This window comes from Petaurus breviceps, unplaced genomic scaffold, assembly GCF_028583685.1.
Source record: "Petaurus breviceps papuanus isolate PSGF00001 unplaced genomic scaffold, PetGlider_PUasm1.0 126, whole genome shotgun sequence".
Taxonomy (NCBI): Eukaryota; Metazoa; Chordata; class Mammalia; order Diprotodontia; family Petauridae; genus Petaurus; species Petaurus breviceps.
In genome coordinates, this window is record NW_027185655.1 from 81,024,688 (window position 1) to 81,046,262 (window position 21,575).

The 21,575-nt window shown below is 35.4% G+C and overlaps 1 protein-coding gene and 1 pseudogene across 1 annotated transcript in view; both read right to left on the reverse strand.

Annotated features, from left to right (window-relative positions):
- Positions 1–21,575, reverse strand: part of FSTL5 (follistatin like 5) — a 1,185,743-nt gene that overhangs the window by 266,477 nt on the left and 897,691 nt on the right. The gene's annotated exons all lie outside the window — the stretch shown is intronic.
- Positions 17,892–21,575, reverse strand: part of LOC138168961 (phosphatidylethanolamine N-methyltransferase pseudogene) — a 21,423-nt pseudogene continuing 17,739 nt past the window's right edge.

The following is a 21,575-nucleotide window of genomic DNA, read 5'->3' on the forward strand; positions in this document are numbered from 1 at the left end:
GTAGTTAGAAGCAAACACTTTTGAAAAGGAGCAGGTCAAAGGAGAAAATTGAATAAATGGGAGGTAGAATAAATTGAGGGAAATTAGTTAGTCTTTCAAAACATAATTACCATGGAAATGTTTTGAGTAACTACATATGAACAACCTATATTGAAATGATTGTCTTCCAGGGGGTGGGAGGGTGAGGAGGAAAGAAGGGAAAGAATCTAGAGCTCAAAGTTTTAATATAATTTTTAATGCTTTATTAACTTCTAATTTACATCATTCATTTCTGCCAGATTTTAAGTTACTAATTTTCTCCCCGTTTTACCCTTACCCACTGCCACAAAAAAAGCAGTGCCACAGGATATCCCCTCCTCCAATCTGCTCTCTCCCATATTTTCTCCCATACCCCTTTCAACAGGAACTCAAAGTTTTAAAAGCAAATGTCAAAAATTGTGTTTTATATGCAACAAGTAAATAAGATATACAAGCAATGGGGTGTAGAAATCTACCATGCCATACAAGAAAGTAAGGGGTAAATGGAGGAGAATATAAGAGAGAACAGATTGGGGTAAAGGTGCATTCAGAAGGCCTGCTATCTTGGGGTGGAGGGTAGGGGAGAGATGTGGAGAAAAGTTTTAACTCAAAATCTTGTAAAAATGAAATTTGAAAAATAAAATATAAATGAATTTAGGGTGAAAAAAAGAAAAAGAGAGGAAAAAATGTCATTACCACTCTTCTCTTTATAATAAAAGTTGATGCACTTAGAGTGCTTTAATGCATATAAATCAAGTAAGGAGTATGAAAAAGATTCATAATTTTGAGTATAATCTTCTTGTGTTATGCTGTCTAAATGGAAATCTTTCCTTATTCTCCCCTCTTTTTCTCTCTTTGTCACTCTGTATATCTCTCCTTTTCTCTCTCTATCTTTATGTATCTTTGTCTCTCTTTTCTTTTCCTCTCCTATACCTTCCTCTCCCTTCTTCTCCTCTCCTCCCTTCCAAATACTCTCCCATTCCCTTCTATCTTCCTCTCTCTACTCCCCTTCCTTGTCCTATTTTCTCCTCCCATCCCCTCCCTTTCTCTCCCCTTCTCTCACTTCTATTCTCCTACCTGCTTGTTCTCTCCTCTCCTCTTTCTTCTCCTCTCTTATCATTTTCATTTCAGCCTAAAGCTTGTCTATTTTGGTCTTGAGTTCATAGGAAAGTGAGATTTCTTCTTCCTCACCCTGAAATTAGTGTTAATTTACAGCAGAAACACATGGGAAAGGTGTATATGTAAACATGTTTGCCTGAGACCTGGAAGGATAGTTAATAGATCAAATGCTTCTGTAATCCAGCTTCTTATGTGGAGGAGAGCTTGAATTCTTTAAGCAGACATTGTTTTTCAAAGAAAAAAGAAGATAAGGACAAGGACGCATAGATTTTGTGTATTATCCTACTTGAGAAGCAAATAGGTGTGTTACTCATATAGTACATGTGTAAGAGGAAGATTCTTTCTTGTTCAGAAGGAACATTAAGTATGGCAACTTTTTACAACATCTCAACTATAGAGTGAAATGATTCTGGAGTGGGGCTGAGGGAGCAGACTATGTAATTCTTTTTTTTTTTTTTAACTCAATTGGGGTTAAGAAACTTGCTCAAGGTTACACGGCCAGTTATTATTTCTGGGTGTGGTGCTGAGTATCTGAGCCCGGATTTGATCCAGGTCATCCCGACACTGGAGCCAGTGCTCTTACTCGCTGAGCCACCTGGCCGCCCCTAAGCAATTGGGGTTAAGTAACTTGCTCAAGGTTACATGGACAGGTATTTCTGGGTGGGTGCTAAGTGTCTGAGCCCGGGATTCGATCTCCAGGTCTTCTCAACACTGGAGCCGGTGCTCTTACTCGCTATGCTACCTGGCTGCCCCCAGACTATGTAATTCTATGTGAAAAAAAATATAGTGTAAAAAGATAAAAGTCTAACTTTCCAAAACAATTGAAAATTGTTTGGAAATTTTTAAGTGATTTCTGCATTTGTTTTGGAGGTCCCATAATTTTTTTTTATATAATTTTCCTTTTTGTGTGTGGGTAAACTAATGTTTGTTTCATATTCAAGAGCATTTAGCCCTCTACATGTTTGATAAAGAATGGGAGACAGTTCATGTCCACATATGAAGAATCCTAGGCATGATGAGTTCCTGAATTTTATTTTGGGGATTTCTTGGTGCAGTGTCCACTGGAAATAATGAGTCAAACAGAAAAAAAAAAATATGTTGAGTACAAGCCTCCAGGGTCTGACTTCATCCATGTTACCCCAGAATCTTAGGGGAGGGATGATGGGCTACAAATTACACAGTTAAGGCAACTGTGAGTTGGAAGAACTTAATGACTTGGAAGAGCTTAATGTACTAGCCACTCTAAGTCATGTGGCTAGTAAATGGAACAAAGATTTAAGACCAGATGCTTTTGTTTTTAATTCCTTGTCAAATGCTTTTTATTTTTTTTAACTATATGTTTCCTCACAATTATGTGGTACCAACCAGCAAATTATCAACCATTTAGAAATCTGGTGAGAAAAAGGTATTTTTGGTTATACATATGCATGGGTGATCAGTTGTGCTAGAATCTACTCATCAATTAGGAAATCATAAAATGCAAAATTGTACACTGAACCTCATATTGTACTACCCCATAGATCTATATTACATCATCCCAAAATTAACATACTTACAATAATTTTTCTATGGGGATTAAGCCTTTAGTGCATATTGCCAGCAAAGTGATTTTTTGTTTCTTTTAAATTTTGTTTATGCTGTGTATGCTTTTACTTTACAATATTGTGAAAGCTATTTTATTGGTTATTTTTATATGTTTGGAATATATTTTCATAAAAGGGAAATAAAAATAATTTAAACAAAAAGAAAACTACATGTTGAAATTGACTAAACCACTACTACTCGTTGTGACTGCCTAAAAGTTATGTGCATTTCTCAAATAGCTTATTTGGTTACAAATTTAATCTAGCATCAGCAAATACCACTCTGAAAAATGAAATTAAATACAGCAGGGCCAATGTGGAAAATGCATTATTTTACAAACATCTTTCCTTATTCTTAAATAAATATTTCAGGCACAAATCATTTTTAAGAAGCACAACAGAAAGGAAAATTGAGTTTGTGAAGACTGAAGTTCTTTTCCAAAGGAACTAATATTTTGGAATGAGAAGCAAAGAAGAACAGAAATTTGCATAAGGGAAGTTATACCTGTATTTCCATTTTACGAAATGACTTTCTCATGAATGGACCTTGACACAAAGGCTTTTCATTTAGGTCAGTCTCCAAATAGTTTAAAGTATATAGGGAAGATTTTTCTAAAATATATGTGCTTTAGTTCTATAAAGTTTTAAAGGTAACTTTTAACATAAGAGCTTTAAAACAGCCTTAATCTTGATACCTCATTGTCAAAGCTATGGAAATGATAACTATATTGATAGCACTTCTATCTAAAGAACTTTACAATTTACAAATGATCTTCTTTACATTACCTTTGCAAAACAGGTACTATGGGGAATAATATCCTCATTTTCATAATTTGCCAAATGAGGAGGTAGGGTTAGATCATCTCTAAAATGTGTTGTAGCTCAAAGATATACATATATGATTACAATTTCACAGATCAAAGAAGCTGGAATTATGGGAGATACTGAGTCTTTTTATTCATTCATTCATTTATTCAATTCTGAGCATTATACAGTGGGGATGCGAAGAAAAGAACTAATGTTTTACAGAGTCATAGAAAATAACATAGAAGTAGTAAATGTTAAAGTCTAGATGAAAATACAGGACTTCCAACTCCAAGTTTAGTGCTGAACTCACCATTACTGTCCAATTTTCTTATTTTTTCATGATCCTGATAGAGAAATTACTGATGATGGATAGGTATGTAGTGCTCCATGAAACCTCTTGTATTTATAAATCAAGATTAGGCCATTATCAAGTGATTCATTTCACAAAAAAAAAAACTAACAATTTAATTTAGAATTGCATGTGAAACAAAAAATACCAAAATATTCCTGTGAAACTTGTGGTATACAGTCCAGGTTTCACAGTCATACAACAATGAGGTCAGCACAAAAACTCTGTAGAACTTCAGTCTGGTAAGCTGGCTCTGGAAGAACAAAAGGGCCAAAATATCAAATGAATCTTTTTTTATTTAATGTGAAGGAAGGTGCTCTATCAAATATTTTTCACAGTTGTAACCAAAGAATCAATCTGGTACTATGCAAGAAATAAGAGTTATGGGGATCACTAGAATAAATTAGGTATACAATATACAATGGCAAATGACCATCCTGATTTACAAAGTGTTTGAGAAAACCAAAGATCCAAGATTTGGGGGGGGGGGGGGGGAGTAAGGGTTATGGGATCGTCCATGCCCCACTGGACTTGCTGATGTAGCAAGAAAGGGTGGAGGAAGAGGAAGCGGAAGCCAAGCTAGAGTTCCTGCGGTGGCTAGCAGTGGTGGCGATGGCGGCAGCCATAGCAGAGGCAGTGGCAGCGGCAGTGCAAAGCCCTGTTTGAGTCACCCAGAATTTCTGCTAAGGACTCCTGCTGAGGAATGCCAGGGGCTGGAGCTGCTGGGACCACGCTTCTAGGATGCTGGCTGTGAGTGGGGAGAGGAGGACCTTTGCCTGAGGTAGCCTGTTCTGTTTTAAAGGCTTGAGAATGTGGGTGCTTTCTACTTTATCTACTGGTGCCAATTTCATAACTACTCTGATGGCTTTCACTTTCTGGTTTGGGGACTCAGTCTTTTGCTATTTTAATAAATTTTCTAGCTTATTCCCCCATATAGCAAGCCTGATATATTTTGTGATTTATAATTACATCAGCATATTTATAATTTCCATAGGCATTGTGAATATTGCATTGCTGATACGGGGTGGGGGGCAAGAACTCTTCTTTTGACTAAAAAACTACTATGCAAATTGGAAATTAGTTTCACTGTACAGATCAAGACCTCACACTATATATCAAAATAATATCAAAATGGATGTGTGATTTAGATATAAAAGGTGGTATCATTAATTAAGGAAGCTTGAAAAAATGAACTTGTCATATCTATGGATAAAAAAGAGCTTCTGAAAAAATATGAGGTAGAGAATATCATGGAAAGCAAAAATTAATACATACATAAAATAAAATATATAAAATTAAAAAAGGTTTTGCAGAAACAAACCAATGCAACCAAAATTAGAAGGAAAGTGGGAAAATGGGAAAAATACAGAAAGTTTCTCTGAGAAAGGCTTCATTTCACAAATATATGGTGAACAGAACCATATTTATACAAATAAGTGCCATTTCCCAAAAGATAAACGGTCAAATGATGTGACCATGCAGTTTTCAGAATCAGAATTCAAAGTAATCAATAGTAACAAAAACTTCTCTAAATAACCACTGATCATACAAATTCAAATTAAGACAATTCTGAAGTACCTACTTCACACCTATGACACTGGCTAACATGACAGAAAAGAAAATAATAATAATTCATGCTGGAGATGATGTGGAAGATTTGTGCACTAAAGCCCTTTTGTTGCAACTGTGAACTGATCGAAACATTCAAGAGGACAATTTGGAATTATACCCAAAGGAATATAAACATTTGTATACCCTTTGACACAAAAATATCTCTACTAGATCTATATCCCTAAGAGATCAAAGAAAGAAGAAAATGGGCATCCTATGTGTACAATTGTAGGGGGACCAAACAACCAGTTTGAGGGGTAATGACACCTGCTTTAACCTGCTAAGATCTGGATCACTGTCCTGAGTGGAGGTCCTGGTGTCTAAGAACAGTTTGTCAAAGAGTGTCTGGAGGCTTCAGATGGGACACCCAACTAATAGCTCCAGCAGTTGCAAAAACATAAGCAATTGGGATAAAGCTTCCTTTCCTGGTAGCAGAGTTCTACTGTGGCAAAAGTCTCAAAAATCAAGGAATTGAATGGCAACATGAGCAAGCAAAGGAAGCAAAGCAAACAGAGCAATCAAACATTAGACTCCTATTTGGGGGACAAAAAGGCCGAAAGCATGGAACAGGAGGAAGACAATAAAGTCAAAACTCCTGCACCAAAAGCTTCCAACAAAAAATTATGAGCTGGTTACAGATCATAGAGGAGCTTGAAAAGGATTTTGAGAACCAAATAAGATAAGTGGAGGAAAAAATGGGAAGAAAAAAAAGAACAATGAAAGTAAATTATGAAATGAGAGTCAACAACCTGACTGAAGAAAATAACACCTTAAAAACAGACTAACCCAGATGGCCAAAAACGCTCAAAAAGGCAATTAGGAGAAGAATTCCTTAAAAAGCCGAATTTGTCAGACAGAAAAAAATCTCAAAAGCTCACTGAAGAGAACCATTCATTCAGAATTCAATTGGAACAAAGGGAAGTTAGTGACTTCATGGGAAATCAAGATGCTATTAAACAGATACAAACAAATGAAAAAATAGATGGCAATATGAAATATCTCATTGGGAAGACCACTGACCTGGAAAGTAGATCTAGGAGAGATAATTTAAAAAATACTGGACTACCTGAAAGTCATGGTCACAAAAATAACCTAAAAATTATCCTGCAAGAAAATCTCAAGCAAAATTGTCCTGATGAGTTAGAACCAGAGGGCGAAATAGAGGTTGTAAAAATCCACCAATCACCTCTTGAAAAACATCCCAAAAAGAAAACTCATAGTAATATCATAACCAGGCTCCAGAATTCCCAGATCTAAGAGAAAATATTACAAGCAGCTAGGAATACACAATTTCAGTATTGTAGAAAACACAATCAGGATAACACAGGATTTAGCCGATTCTACACTGAAGGATCGAAGTGCTTGGAATATGATATTCCAGAGGTCAAATGAGCTGGGATTAAAACCAAGAATCACATAACCAGCAAAACTGAGCATCATGTTTCAGGGAATAATACAGTCATTCAGTACAACACAGGAATTTGAAGCTTTCTAGATGAAAAAACACAGAGTTGAATAGAAAATTTGACATTCAAATACAAGAAGCAAGAGAAGCATGAGAAGGAAAACAGGGAAAAGAAACCATAAGGAACTTATCAAATTGGAACAATTTACATTCCTACATGGAAAAATAATAACTTATGAAACTTTTCTCAGTATGAGAATAGTTGAAGGGTATAGAAACGTGTGTGTGCATAGGTATGCATGTATGTATATATGTATACATAGTTATATGTCTATATAGGAGGTTATATGGGCATATGAATATATATGTGAGTGTGTTTATATATGTGTAGAGGCATACAGAGAGGGTTCAGGACCAATTTTATAGGAAAGGATGATACTTAAAAGGTGAAATTAAGAGATGAGAGTGGAATATAATGAGAGAAGATGGGGAGAGACAGAATGGGGCAAATTATCTCATATAGAAGAGGCAAAGGAAAATTGTTACAATGGAGAGGAAGAACAGGAAAGCACAAGGGAATGAGTCAACCTTATTCTCATTGAAATTGGCATATGGATGGAATGACATACACACTAAATAGGGTATCTCAGACTACAGGAGAGTAGGGGAGAAGGGAATGGGAGGATAATGGAAGGGAGGGCAGGCTGGAGGGGAGGGAAGTTGGAAGCATTGACTTTTGAAAAGGGACATGACCAAGGTAGAGAATAGAACAAATGGGAGGTGGGATAGGAGGGAGGGAAATATAGTCAGTCTTTCACAATATGTCCAATATGGAAATGTTTTGCATACATGTACAACCTATATAGAAGTGCTTATCTTCCCAGTGAGTGTCTGTTCCAAGGGAGAAAGGAAATAATCTAGAATTCAAAGTTTTAAAATCAAATGTTTATATATATATATAATTATTATTATCATTTTACATGTAACTGGGAAATGAGATATACAGGTGCTGGGGCATAGAAATCCACTGTGCTGTACTGGAAAGTGGGAGGGCTGCAGGGGGAAGATATAGGAGAGAGCATATTCAGGGAACAGATATTCTGTGGGACCACTGTTTTGGGGTTGTAGGTAGGAAAAATGGGGTAAAAATTTGTAACTCAAAATCTTGTGGAAATGAATGATGTTAACTAAAAAATTAAAGAGTTAAAAAAAAATACAACCAGCCAAATGGGGAAAAAATCTACTCAAGTAAAGAACTTCATAAAAAGTAGAATAGAGCTTATGGAAAAGGAGGGACAAAAATTGACTGAAGAGAACTCCTTGAAAGTAGAACTGGCAAAATGGAAATGGAAGTTAAAATAACTAGTTGAAGAAAAGAATTCCTTAAAAAAAATAAAATGGGCAAATGAAAGCTAATGACTCTATGAGCCATCAAAATCAGTCAAACAAAATCAAAACAATGAAATAGTAGAAGATAACATAATATACCTCACTGGAAAAGCAACTGACCTGGAAATTAGATCCAGGACAGAGAATTTAAGAATTGTCAGTCTACCTGAAAGCCATGGTCAAATAAAAGACCCTGGACAACAGCTTTCAAGAAATTATTAAGGAAAAGTACCCTGTTATCCTAGAACCAGAGGGTAAAATAATCATTGAAATAATCCACTTATTACCTCTTAAAAGAGATCCTGAAATGAAAATGCCAAGGAATATTATATCTAAATTTTAGAATTATCAGGTAAAGAGAAAAGTTCTAGAAGTATCTTGAAAGTTACAATTTAAATATTGTGGAACCACAGTCATGATTATGCAGGACTTAGCAGCTTCTACATTAGAGGCTTGGACTATAATTTCCAGAAGGCAAAGAGACTTGGAACAACTACTGAGCAAAAATGATTATAATCTTTCTGGGGAAAAGATGTACATTCAATGACATAGGGAAATAAGTAATCAAAACTGTGAATGTGAATAGGTTGGACTCTCCCATTAAATGGAAGTGGGTAGAAGAGTGGATCAAATACCACTGTCATACAATATGTTGTTTACAAGTCATACATTTGTAGCAGACAGATGAACACAGAGTAAAGGTAAAAGACTGGAAATGAATAAAATTTGCTTCAGCTGAATTTAAAAAAAAGCAGAAATAACAATCCTGATTTCAAACAAAACAAAAGCAAAAATAAATCTAATTAAAAGAGATAAGAAATGAAACTACATCTTGTTAAAATGTACTATACACCAGGACTCATAAAGTTTTTTTTTTTCCATTCAAGACTCATAAACACTGCTTCCCAAATACTGGGTCAGGACCCTGCAGTTTAAAAAGTGTTGCATAGAAAATGAAGTAATAGCAATACTAAACCTATATGCATCACGTAGTATAGCATCCAAATTCTTAGAGGAGAAGATAAAAGAGGTATAGGAAGAAATTGACAGCAAAACGGTACTAGTGGGGGACGTCAACCTGCCCTCCCCCAAGGCTAGATAAATCTAGCCACAAAAATAAATGAGAAAGAAGTTAAACTTATGGGATGCAACGACCACACTTCTTAGGGAAAGTTTTATATCTCTAAATTATTGCATGAATAAAATGGAGAAAGAGGAGATCAATAAATTTTCCATGCAAGTAAAAAAGTTAGAAAAGAACAAATTAAAGATCCCCAATTAAATACCGAATTAGAAATATTTTTAAAAAATCAAATGAGATTGAAATTAATTAAACTAGTGAACTAATAGAACTAAGACCTATTTAGATGTAAAAAATTACAATAAAATAGATAAACTCTTGGTTAATTTGTTTGAAAAAATGAAAGATCACCAAATTACCAGTATCAAAAATGAAGAGGGTAAACTCACCACCAATTATAAGAAAATTAAAACAATAATTAGATACTATTTTGCTCAACTGGATGTCAATAAATTTGACAATCTAAGTGAAATGGATGAATAAAAATATAAATTGTCCAAATTAATAGAAGAGGGAATAAAATACTTAAATAACCCTATTTCAGAAACAGAAATTAAACAAGCAACCAGTGAACTCTTAAAAAATCACTCAGGGCCAGATGGATTTACAAGTGAAATCTATTAAACATTTCAAAAACAATTACTTCCAATATTATATAAACTATTTGGGGAAAAAAAGAGGCAAAGAAGGAGTCCTACTGAATTCTTTTTATGATACAAAGTTGGTGTTGATACCTAAACAGGAAAGTGCCAAAATAGAATAAGAACATTATAAACCAATTTCCCTAATGAATATTGAAGCTAAAAAATAGTAAAGAAATTACAGCAATTTATTATAAGGATGATACACTACAACCAACTGGGATTTGCACCAGAATGGCAGGGTTGGTTTAATATTAGGGAAACCATCAGCATAATTGACCATATCAACCACAAAACTAGCAGAGATCATATGATTATCTCAATAGACGAAGAAAAAACCTTTTTTTTAAGCAATTGGGGTTAAGTAACATGCTCAAGGTTACCCAGGCAGTTATTTTGTGTGGGTGCCAAGTATCTGAAGCTGGAACCAATCCCAGGTCTCCCAATGTTGGGGGCGGTGCACTTACTCACTGCGCCACCCCTGAAGAAAAAAAACTTTTCACACAATACAGCACCCATTTCTATTTAAAACACTAGACAGCACAGGGGTAAATGGAGGGGTTTTTTTTTGTTTGGTTTGCTTTTTTTATAAGTAGCATCTATCTATCTTTCACTAATAATAATTAATAACTTCAGCAAAGTTGCAGGGTATAAAATGAACCCACCTAAATCATTGGCATTTCTATATATCACCAACAAAATCCAGCATCAAAAGATGGAAAAATAAATTGCAGGTAAAGTTATTGTAGATAATATAAAATATTTGGCAGTCTACCTCACAAACACAAATCCAAAAATTACATGAACACAATTGCAAAAGACTTTTTACACAAATAAAGTCAAGTCTAAATAATTGGAAAAACATCAGTTGCTCATGGGTTTTTCTATATGAATGACATAGAATACTACTGTTCTATTATAAATGATGAGCAGGTGTATTTCAGAAAAACCTCAAAAGCTTTATATGAACTGATATTTAATGAAATGAGCAGAACCAGAAGAACACTGTACAAAGTAACAGCAACATTATGTGATGACCAACTTTGAGAGAATTAGTTTTAATCATTAATATAGTGATCTAAAACAATTCCAAAAAACTCATGATGAAAAATGCTATTATTTTCTCTTTTTTTTATACTTTCACATGTTTTATTTTTCCACCTCTGTTTGGATTCTTGTTTCACAATATGACTAATATGTTTAATATAATTGTATAAGTTTAGCCATATCAGTTTGCATGCTGTCTTGGGGATGGAGGCAGGGAAGGAAGTAGAAAAATTTGGATCTCAAAACTTTATAAAAGAGAATGTTGAAAACTAAAAAAAAAATGAATAAATAATATAATGTTTAAAGGGCTACCTCCCCCACAAAAAAGAAGAGTAAAATTGGGAAAACACGCTTCAAGGCTACTCTTTTTCTTCCCTCCATCTTCTGAAGTGGAATATCCCCTAACTTTCTGTTTGTTTTTTAAAAGTTAGGTGTTGTGAGAGATATAGCTATCCCCTCTCTTTGCTGATTCACCGCATCATTGTTACACAAATTTCTTAAAAGTACAATAACTTTCACTACAGATATTTTAGCATAAGTTTTACACAAAATCCTGCACTAGAAACTGAAAGAAACAAAGAAGATTATTCCTCAGAGTTCTTACTGCAAAATATTCAGTTTCAGGAATCATCATATTATGTAAACTATTGAATAAAAATAAGTACATTGTTGCGGATAACATGTCCATATAAATCAATGTGGGGATAAGAAATTTAATAGTTTTAGAAAGAAAAAAGTATGATAATGGTGCTCACAGGGGGAAAAAAAGGAACATGCCCTAAAGTTAAATAATCAGAAAGGAACCATAACTATGTTATGAAGTCAGATGTGAACTAGAAAGTTTTATTTTAATTTAACATGAAGCTCAAATATTTCTCAGAGAAGGTAAAGTAAATAAATATAAAACAAGGTATAGAATGTAATATAGTGGGTAATAAAGCAAGGTGATAGCATGGTTTCAAGTGTTAGGTTTGATATCATTTATTTAAATGTTAATACAATTCAAATGATAATACTTCTCTCATGTGAACCATTCACAGTTTTCATGTTGTAGTAACAATTTTATCACAATGTCCTTACAATTTTTCTAATCAACTATAATAAATACACATCTGGGTCTCTGATTAAAAAAAGAATCTTTCCTTTCTTGGTTACTATTCTCCCACTTCCTTTTCCTGCTCCTTTGTAAATCCACTTACACTGCATCCAATAAGGAAAAGGGATCTTGGTGGAGCCAAGATGGTGGAACAGAAGCAGGAACTTTACTAAGCTCCTCCATGAATCCTGTCACTAAACTTTAAAAAGGGAATCTGAATGGATTGTAGAGTGACAAAATCCACTGGGAGATGGAGCATGCCATGGGTTTTCATCATGCCATGATGAAAAAAGCATCCTGGAAAACATCCTCCAAGAGATTGTCAAAGAAAACAGTTCTGAAGTCCTAGAATCAGAAGGTAAAATAGCTATCGAAAGAATTCACTGGACTACTCCTGAAAGACATCCCAAATTGAAAACTCCAAGAAATATAGTAGCCAAATTCTAGAATTATAAGGTTCAGGAGAAAATACTGCAAGCATCAAAAAGAAAAATATCAAATATCATGTAACTGCAGTCAGGATTACACAGGACCTAGCAGCTTCTACATTAAAATATTGGAGGGATTGGGATTTAATATCTTGTAAGGCAAAAGAGCAAGGACTGCAACCAAGGATCAATTACTCAGAAAAACTGAGCCCAATCTTTTAGGCAAGAAAATGGTCATTTAATGAAATAAGGGACTTCCTGACTTTCCTGATGAAAAAGCCAGAGCTCAATGGAAAATTTGATCTCCAGTTACAAGACTCAAGAAAGACATAAAAAGGTAAACAAGGAAAACACACACTCACCCATACACACATGTACACATGCACATAACTTGGGATGCAATAAGAGCAAACTGTTTACATCCCTATATGAGAAGTGGACTCCTGTCAATACTGAAATTTATATAATTATTGTAACATTTAAAAGAGATGTACATAGATAGATGGCATGGGTATAAATGACCAAATCTGATGATTAATTAAAAAAAAACTTATTAAGGGGCTCAAAGGGATTGTAATGAGAAAAAAGGAAAGCTTGAGGAAGAAAAAAGGTAAATTATGCCATATGAAGAGGAATAAAAACATACTATAGTAGACGGGAAAGAAAGAGGGAGATGAACATCATTTGAACATTATTCTCATTGGTTCTGTTTCAAAAAGGGATCAACATAATCAGTTAAGTTTAAGATTCTAACATGAAAAGACAAAATACTAATTAAATAGAGGGAAAGGAGGGAGGTAGAGGAGCATTGTATGAACTTTACTCTCATTGGTTTGGGTTCAAAGTGGTAATAACATTCTCCATTAGGTATAAAAATCCATTGTGCCCTATAGGCAGTATGAGGGGTAAGGAGGGGATTCTTGTTAAGGAGGGGGGTAAGGGTTATGAGGGAGGGAAATAGTAGTAAGGGAAAAGGGTAGGTAAAGAAGAGGGGTCACAAGGAGGGAATACTGAGGGACGTAGTGGTCAAAAGGAAAACCCTTAAGGAGGGGAAGGGGGAAGAAAGAAACAAAAAACATAAACAGGGGAGGGAATAGGAAAGAGACAGATAGTAATCATTACTGTGAATGTGAATGGGATGAATTCTCCCATAAAACAAATGCAGATAGCAGAATAGATTAAAAAAAACATAATCCTACAATATGCTGTCTACAAGAAACACATTGAAGAAAAGGAATATGTACAGGGTAAAGGTAAAAGGCTGGAGTAGAATATATTGTGCTTCAGCTGAAGTAAAAAAAAAAGCAAGGGTAGCAATCTTTATCTCAGATAAAGAAAAGGCAAAAAATGAGTGGGTCAAAAAAGAAATTATAGAAATAGTGTTAAGTCTGTGTAAGTCCTGCTCCATAATGAAGTTCACAGGGTCCAATCCATCTCAAATCCTTCACTATTTCTTTTCCCAGGAATTAAAGGCTCATCCAAGCCACAAACAGACAAAGTCTTAGCATCATGGTCATGCTTCCTCAGTCTTCTGCAGCTCATTCAAAAAATCAGAATTAATTTTTTTCAGCCTAGGGGGTGGGTCTCCTGGGCTCATCTCCAGAAGAAGTTGCACCACCACAAGTTCTCAGGAAATTCTGGCTCAGTTATTGATTGTCATTTCTCTTCTGTAGCTGCTCTGCTTCCAGATGCTGGTCCCAAGAAATTCTGACCCTTCCTCTCTCATGCTTTTCCTTACATACAAACAGCATTAGCTACTCTGTTTTAGCCAACCCCCTACTGTCACATCAGGAACAGGGTTTCATACCTTCTGTCTCTTTCACAGAGGTTTGATTAGTTACTAAGTGCTAAGTACCTGCTTACTTGCCAATACAAAAAGTGGTCTTCAAATTCAAATTGCATTATCATCGCAATTGGTCATATAATGAAATAGAGGACTTTCAAGCATTCTTGATGAAAAAAGAAACAGAGCTGAACAGCAAATATGACTGTCAAATACAAGAAGCAAGGGAAGCATGAGAAGGTAAACAGGAAAAAGAAATCATAGGAAACTTATTAACATTGACTTATTTACGTTCCTACATGGAAAAATGGTAATTGTAACTTAAGAGACTTTTCTCAATATGAGAAGAGTTGAAGGGAATATATATGTATATGAGAAGAGTTGAAGGGAATATATATATGTATATATGTGCATACATACATATATATCTAAGTATAGGAGGGTGTATGTGTGTATAAATATATATGTGAGTGTGTTAATATGTGTGTAGATGTATACTTAGTCATAGAGCATAGGATGAGTTGAATATGAAGGGGTGATATCTAAAAAATGAAATTAAGAGAGGAAAGGAATATATTGGGAGGAGAAAGGGAAAGACAAAGTAGGGTAAATTATCTCATATAAAAGAGTTAAGAGAAAACTGTTACAATGGAGGGGAATAGCATGAAAGTGAAAGGGAATTGGTCAACCTTACTCTCATTGAATTTGGCTTAAGGAGGGAATAATATATACATATATATGTATATATATATATATACATACTCAACTGTGTACCTTATTCTACAGGAAAGTAGGGGGAAAGGATAAGAGGGGGGGTAAAAGAAAGGAGGGCAGATTTGGGAAGAAGGTAGTTAGAAGCAAACACTTTTGAAAAGGGACAGGGTCAAAGTCAAAAATAGAGTAAGTGGGGGTGGGTAGGATGGAGGGAAATATTGTTAGTCTTTCACAACATGTGGAAACATTTTGCCTAACTACACATGTACAACCTATATTGAGTTGCTTGTCTTCCCACTGTGGGTGGGTGAGTAGGAAAGAAAGGAAAGAATCTGGAAATCAAAGTTTTAAAACCAAATGTTCAAAATTTTCTTTTACATGCAACTGAGAAATAAGATATACAGGCATTGTGATACAGAAATTCATCTTGCCTTACTAGAAAGTTATGGAGGGGATGCAGGAGGATATGAGAGAACAGATTGGTAGAAGGGGTATTCAGTAGGCTTACTGTCTTGGGGTGGCAGGTAGGGAAAAGACAGGGAGAAAATTTGTAACTAAAAATCCTGTGGAAATGAATGTTGAAAACTAAAAACAAATTAATTAATGGAAAAAAGAAAAAGTAAAAAACAAAGATGCTTCAATAGAAAAGAGACCATGTCACTATTGTTTTGTTATCAACCATTTTCATTATATGTTTTCTGTATTGGTAATCTCATTCATTCTCACAATGTGATCATTTATTTGTGGTTGACTTCCAAATGTACAGATTAGATAGATAGATAGATAGATAGATAGATAGATAGATAGATAGATAGATAGATAGATAGATAGATAGATAGATAGACAGATAGATAGATAGATAGATTTTTTTCCTATGCTCTAAATTTCTAGTTGCCTAATGAACATTTCTATTTGGATACTTATCATTTCAAAACCAATAAATCTCTAACTAAACTGATCTTCTCTTCCAAAACTCTTTATCATGCTTGCTTTAAAAAAAATAATGATATCACCTATCCTCCACGTTACAAGGTTCAAAATATCAATGACACATTTTAATCATCTATACTTCAGCTGCAACATTAAATCAGTTCTGCATTCAGTGGAGTACTATAGAGGCACCTGAAGTATTTCTTATATCATTCCTTTTCTCCATCCTTATTACAGGCATCATTGTTCAGATATTTATTATCTCTAATTGGATTATTAAGACAGTGATTTTTCAATCTCCATTTTCTCCATTCTCCAATTCATTATACACACTGTTGCCAGATTATTTTTCTTAGAATTCCCAATAACGAAAGGATTTAAGAGATCTTCTATTCCAGCCTGCAACCAAATATGAATATACCACACAATATACCCAATAAGCACCCATCTAGCCTCTGCCTGGATACCTCCAGTCAAATAAAACCTCATCCTTTTGATGATTTCCATTCCACTTTTGGATAGCTCTAGTTATTGAGAGGCAAATTCGGTATTGTGTAATCTATGTCCATTTTTCCTACAACATGCTCTGACTTAGAATAGGAAAAAAAAATTTTCTTGTCATTGTTTTCCCCATGCAACTACCCTTCAAATTATCAAAAACTATCATGTCTCTCCTAATAGTTGGCTTTTCTAGAATAAACATCCTTGATTCTTTCAAACTATCCTCTTATGGCAGGGCTTAGATTCCCCTCACCATCCTTTTAGTCTTTCTCTGAAGTAAAAAAAAAAAGAATAAATAAAGTTTTTCCTGTAATTGTGTTTTCTACAATGTAACAGTGAGTACTCAACTTTTTGTTTTGTTTTGTTTGTTTTTTAATATGACCTAAGTAGTGCATCATAAACCAGGACTGTAACATTCCATATGCTGGACAGTACAGGATGGTGGCATTTTCTTAAGAATGCAGTCTAAAATCATATTGGATTTTTTGGCTTCCATTAAGAAAGACATTTATCTATCTAGATTAAGGGAAAATTCAGAGAGATTGAATTTTATCTTAGCTAAACCTTGAAGGAAGAGAAAACACATTTGATCATTTCATTCTTTCTGATCTCAGTCTTGTCCCAGATTTTCTTCTACTAGCTCTTTAAACTTAGAAAAGTAACTGTTTCTTAATTTTAAAAATTACCATGTGGGGCAGCTAGGTGGTGCAGTGAATAGAGAACTGGCCCTGGACTCATGAGTATCTGAGTTCAAATCTGACTTCAGATACATAACACTTACTAGCCATGTTTCCTTGGGCAAGTCACTTAACCTCAATTGCTCCACCTTCGCCCCTCCAAAAAGCAAAAAAAAAAAAAAAAAGTTACCACAAGATAATAAAGTGAAAAATTTTAGAAAAGTATCACTTGTCATTTTCTTGTTTATTTAGTCACTTTTCAGTCTGGTTCAAAACATTGTGACTCTTTTGAGGGTTTTCTTGAAAAATATACTGGAGTGCCTTGCCATTTCCTTCTCCAGCTCATTTAAAAGATGATGTAACTGAGGAAAAAAGTGACTTTCCCAAGGTCACAGAGCTAGTAAGTGTCTGAGGAAAGATTTTAATCCAAGAAGAGGATTATTTTTCAATCCAGGGCAAGCTCTCTATGCACTCTACTATCTAGCTGCCCCCCCCCTTTTTTAAATTAGGCTTTTTTTTTCATTATTGAATTGAGAAGTTGGGGGTGGGTGAGTGACGGCTTGTACTCAGTAGAAGACCCCTGAGCCCCCAGGCAGAAGTTTCAAAAGGCATCTTATGTGACCACTGGGGGTGGGGGGCTGGAGTTGAGCAACCAAGTACTCACCAAGAATTTCACTTAAAATTATCCAAGGCATGAAGTAGAGGACAGAGCTTAGCTTCCAGCAGTGCAGTCAGTCCAACTCCTTCCACCACCCATTCTCAAACACAAATCCTGCCAGTAATATTTATTCTTCTTTGACTTAGGAGCTTTTTGCTGGTAGGTCTCAGTGAAAGGCTCTTCATACTCAGTGTGATAGAAGTGATGACTTCTCAAAGATTTAATAATACATTGCCTATATCCCAGACTTAGGATTCTATTAACAAGAGGTGTGTGTGTGTGAGGTGGAAACTTCTAAGGCAGTATTCTAAAATCTAGACAGATTTGTAGTAAGTTACCAAAGACTTAGCAGCCTGGGCTAGCAGCCTGGGCCTCTTACCCTACTTCCCTGGTCTTAAGTTGAAGTTTTTGCTAAGCTGAGCTAATGTGTAGGAGAGGAAAATACAGACCCTTCATATCTAACCACAGGCCCAGATATCCCAGACTTATTTCCACTGACCACCATCTGACGTCTACAGATGTAAAATTGGAAATCCCGTTGCAAAACTCCAGACAGGTCACCATGGCCTAAAATCCCCATGATTCATAAAATATAGTCTGCTTTCATAGCTATATTGACACTGGTAGACATGTATTTTCTGCTTTCATATCTATTTTGATATTTCTGACATTTTATTTGCTGTATAAGCAGATTTTTGTGGTCAGAATTAGATAAGTTCCTGATTAATGAGAATGAAGGACAGGGAGAGGGAAAGGAGTGGTCTTTTGGGTATATAACCAAGCTTTACGTTTTGTATTCCTGGCTTCTGTCACCAGAGGCTTTTGGTGACTCTGACCCCCCCGCCCTCCTGTGGGAGGTAATAAAGATCTTTTTGTTTCTCTGAAGAAACCTCTGAGTTATTGAATTTATTTTGGGCAAGGGTCTTTTATCCCACAAAATACAATGGCAACAGTGTAGATAAGAACCACTATGACTGTCAGCATGAGGCCTGTAGGTCTCTGCTTCCCCAGTACATGGGATCTTCCAAAACACTAAATGGAAACGTTGTCACTCTTGTCTCCTTCAAGATTCCAAAGTAATCACCTAGATATGTCCCAAAGAATCCAAGGCCATAGAAACACAAAAGAACAAAGATGATGCCAACTCCCAGGGTGATGAAATCTACACAGTAGGCCCCTACAAAGTCCAACCCTTCCATCTTTGGCTGGCTCAACATGGTAAAGCAGTGAGACCTGAAGAACTTCAACAGCCCAAACAGTAATATACTAGATAGTGCCCTGCTCAGCTTGCATGTTTTGCATTCCCATTTTGCAACCACGTTACAGAAAAGGGTATTGAAAATGATGCAGAAAATGCAGCAGCCACAAAGAAGAAATCTGGGATACTGATGTAGACAAAAAGTAGGGTCCTAGCGAAAGTTCTGTCTGGTAAAAATCCACAATCCCGCGTCCTCTGAAGCAGTTGTACTCTACTACCCGGCCCTGCCTGGTACCACCTGGGGTCTTTTATGACCTTCCCCGCCATCTTCCCTTCCCCCACCTCCTCATCTTCCTAGTCATTCCAGGGCCCTAAAGCCACTGCCAGCCTGGGGAAGGTGCCTGACCTTCGCTCACCCCTAAATTTCCTCCCTGGCACTCCCCAGGTTAATCCCTCGCCCACCCCCACCCCGGGGTTCCCAATTCACAGGCTTAGCTGCCCACATTTTGCTATACCTATACTTAGAATCAGTTTCTAGCTCACTTTCACATACCTATTGTTTAAAGTCTGGATCTTCCTTTTGCATTTATCCTCCCAGCACCTAACCATCTCATGATACCCATGCTATACATGTTGTTTTCTTGACTCTTTGAACTAATGTCTGTGTTAATCAATGAGCTGCTATATAAATAATTTAATGAGTTTGATGAATGTTAATTAGGCAGTAATGATGGAGAACTGGACAAAGAACTGAAGTGAATGATAAAATAGTCCCAAGCTCCAGGTCTTCCTGAAAACATGGAAAAGGAAGAGCAACGTGACTCAATAATTAGTCAGGTAATGTGCAACATATGAGAAATTTAGCACTGAATTTTATGAAATTGTTCAATTGGGATACAATTGTATGATATAGCTTTGTTGGCTCAGCTGCTTCTTAAAAGCCAGAAAGAGCTTTGGGAGGGGGTTTTGTTGTGCTAATTGCAATCCTCCTCAGCTGCAAGAGATATCAGCTCACAGCATAAGATTCATTTCATAGACATGTCTTGCTTGGCTGTGTTCAGGGATGAGAATAAATAAATTGAAGTTCACTGCAAAATTTCTATGATATGGAAAGTCTGGTATGAATCTGAGTCAAAATCTGAGTAGATTTTTTCCACATATTTCAAGGGGAAAGCAAACAACTACTTTTGATCAAATTGTTCGGAGTGCTAAGGAAAAAAAAGAGGGAAGATCTTGAAATAGATGGGTTGTATAGCCTGTTCATATTTGAAAATATTTTCCAACTCTTTCCTTCAGTTCATGGCTATGTAATGCATAACGAATATACACCTTATGACAGAATGCTGATGAGTTTTGTTGTCTCTAAAAATGAATTTTCCTATTTTTACTACATTTATGTATACCCAAAGTATGTTAGGAATTAATAAATGTACAATATTTGTTACATTATTCAAGAAGCATGCTTTTAGAAAGGAGTTTTAAGAAAGTATTCTAAAATATAATATTTTCAATGCAATGAGACACTTCATTCTTTAAATTGACTCTGTGCTGAATGTTTTAGCAACTTAAACTGATGTTATTTTTGTATGATGCAAGTCTGAATATACATTGAAATAATTCTATTTTTAAAAAATGTGAAAATATGTGTATCTGTTTAAGTTGATGGACATTTTATAATTAGTGGACAATAATGAGACAGTTTTGTTGAAATATGATTAAGTACATATTTTCTTGGTTATTATCTAACATAATGGAGGGTACCTTTTACAAATATACTTTAAAAAATTATCATTTCCTTTAGCAAAGATCCATTTTTTGAGATGGCATAGTATAGTGTAGTTTTTATTCCCTGGATCTGTCAATAAATTGTGTGATTTTGGACAATTCAGTTAACATCTCAGAATTCATCTCTTCACTGACTGAAGGAAGTAAACAATTTTATTTTGCCCTAATTACCTCCTAGGGATACTATAAAAGTATTTTGTAAAAATAAGAATAATCAATAATAATTTCATTAATACAAGAAATTATTGTGTCTACTATATTTAAGGCAGATAGGTGGCTCTAGGTTTGGAGTGAGGAAAACCTGAATACCAATTTAGCCTAGCTGTGTGACTCTCATTGACCTCTGTTTCCCTCAACCCACTGGGGAAGGAAATGGCAAACTATTCCAGCATTTTTTGCTAAGAAAACCCCATGAACAGTATCATGATGCTATAGTCCATGAGGTGATGAAGAGTCAGACAGCAATCAATGATTGAACAACAACAACAACAACATCATCAAAAACAAATATTCAAGGAACTATTCTAGCTACTGGAGCTAAGAAAGAGAAAGAAAGAAAGAAAGAAAGAAAGAAAGAAAGAAAGAAAGAAAGAAAGAAAGAAAGAAAGAAAGAAAGAAAGAAAGAAAGAAAGAAAGAAAGAAAGAAAGAAAGAAAGAAAGAAAGAAAGAAAGAAAGAAAGAAAGAAAGGAAGAAAGAAAGGAAGGAAGGAAGGAAGGAAGGAAGGAAGGAAGGAAGGAAGGAAGGAAGGAAGGAA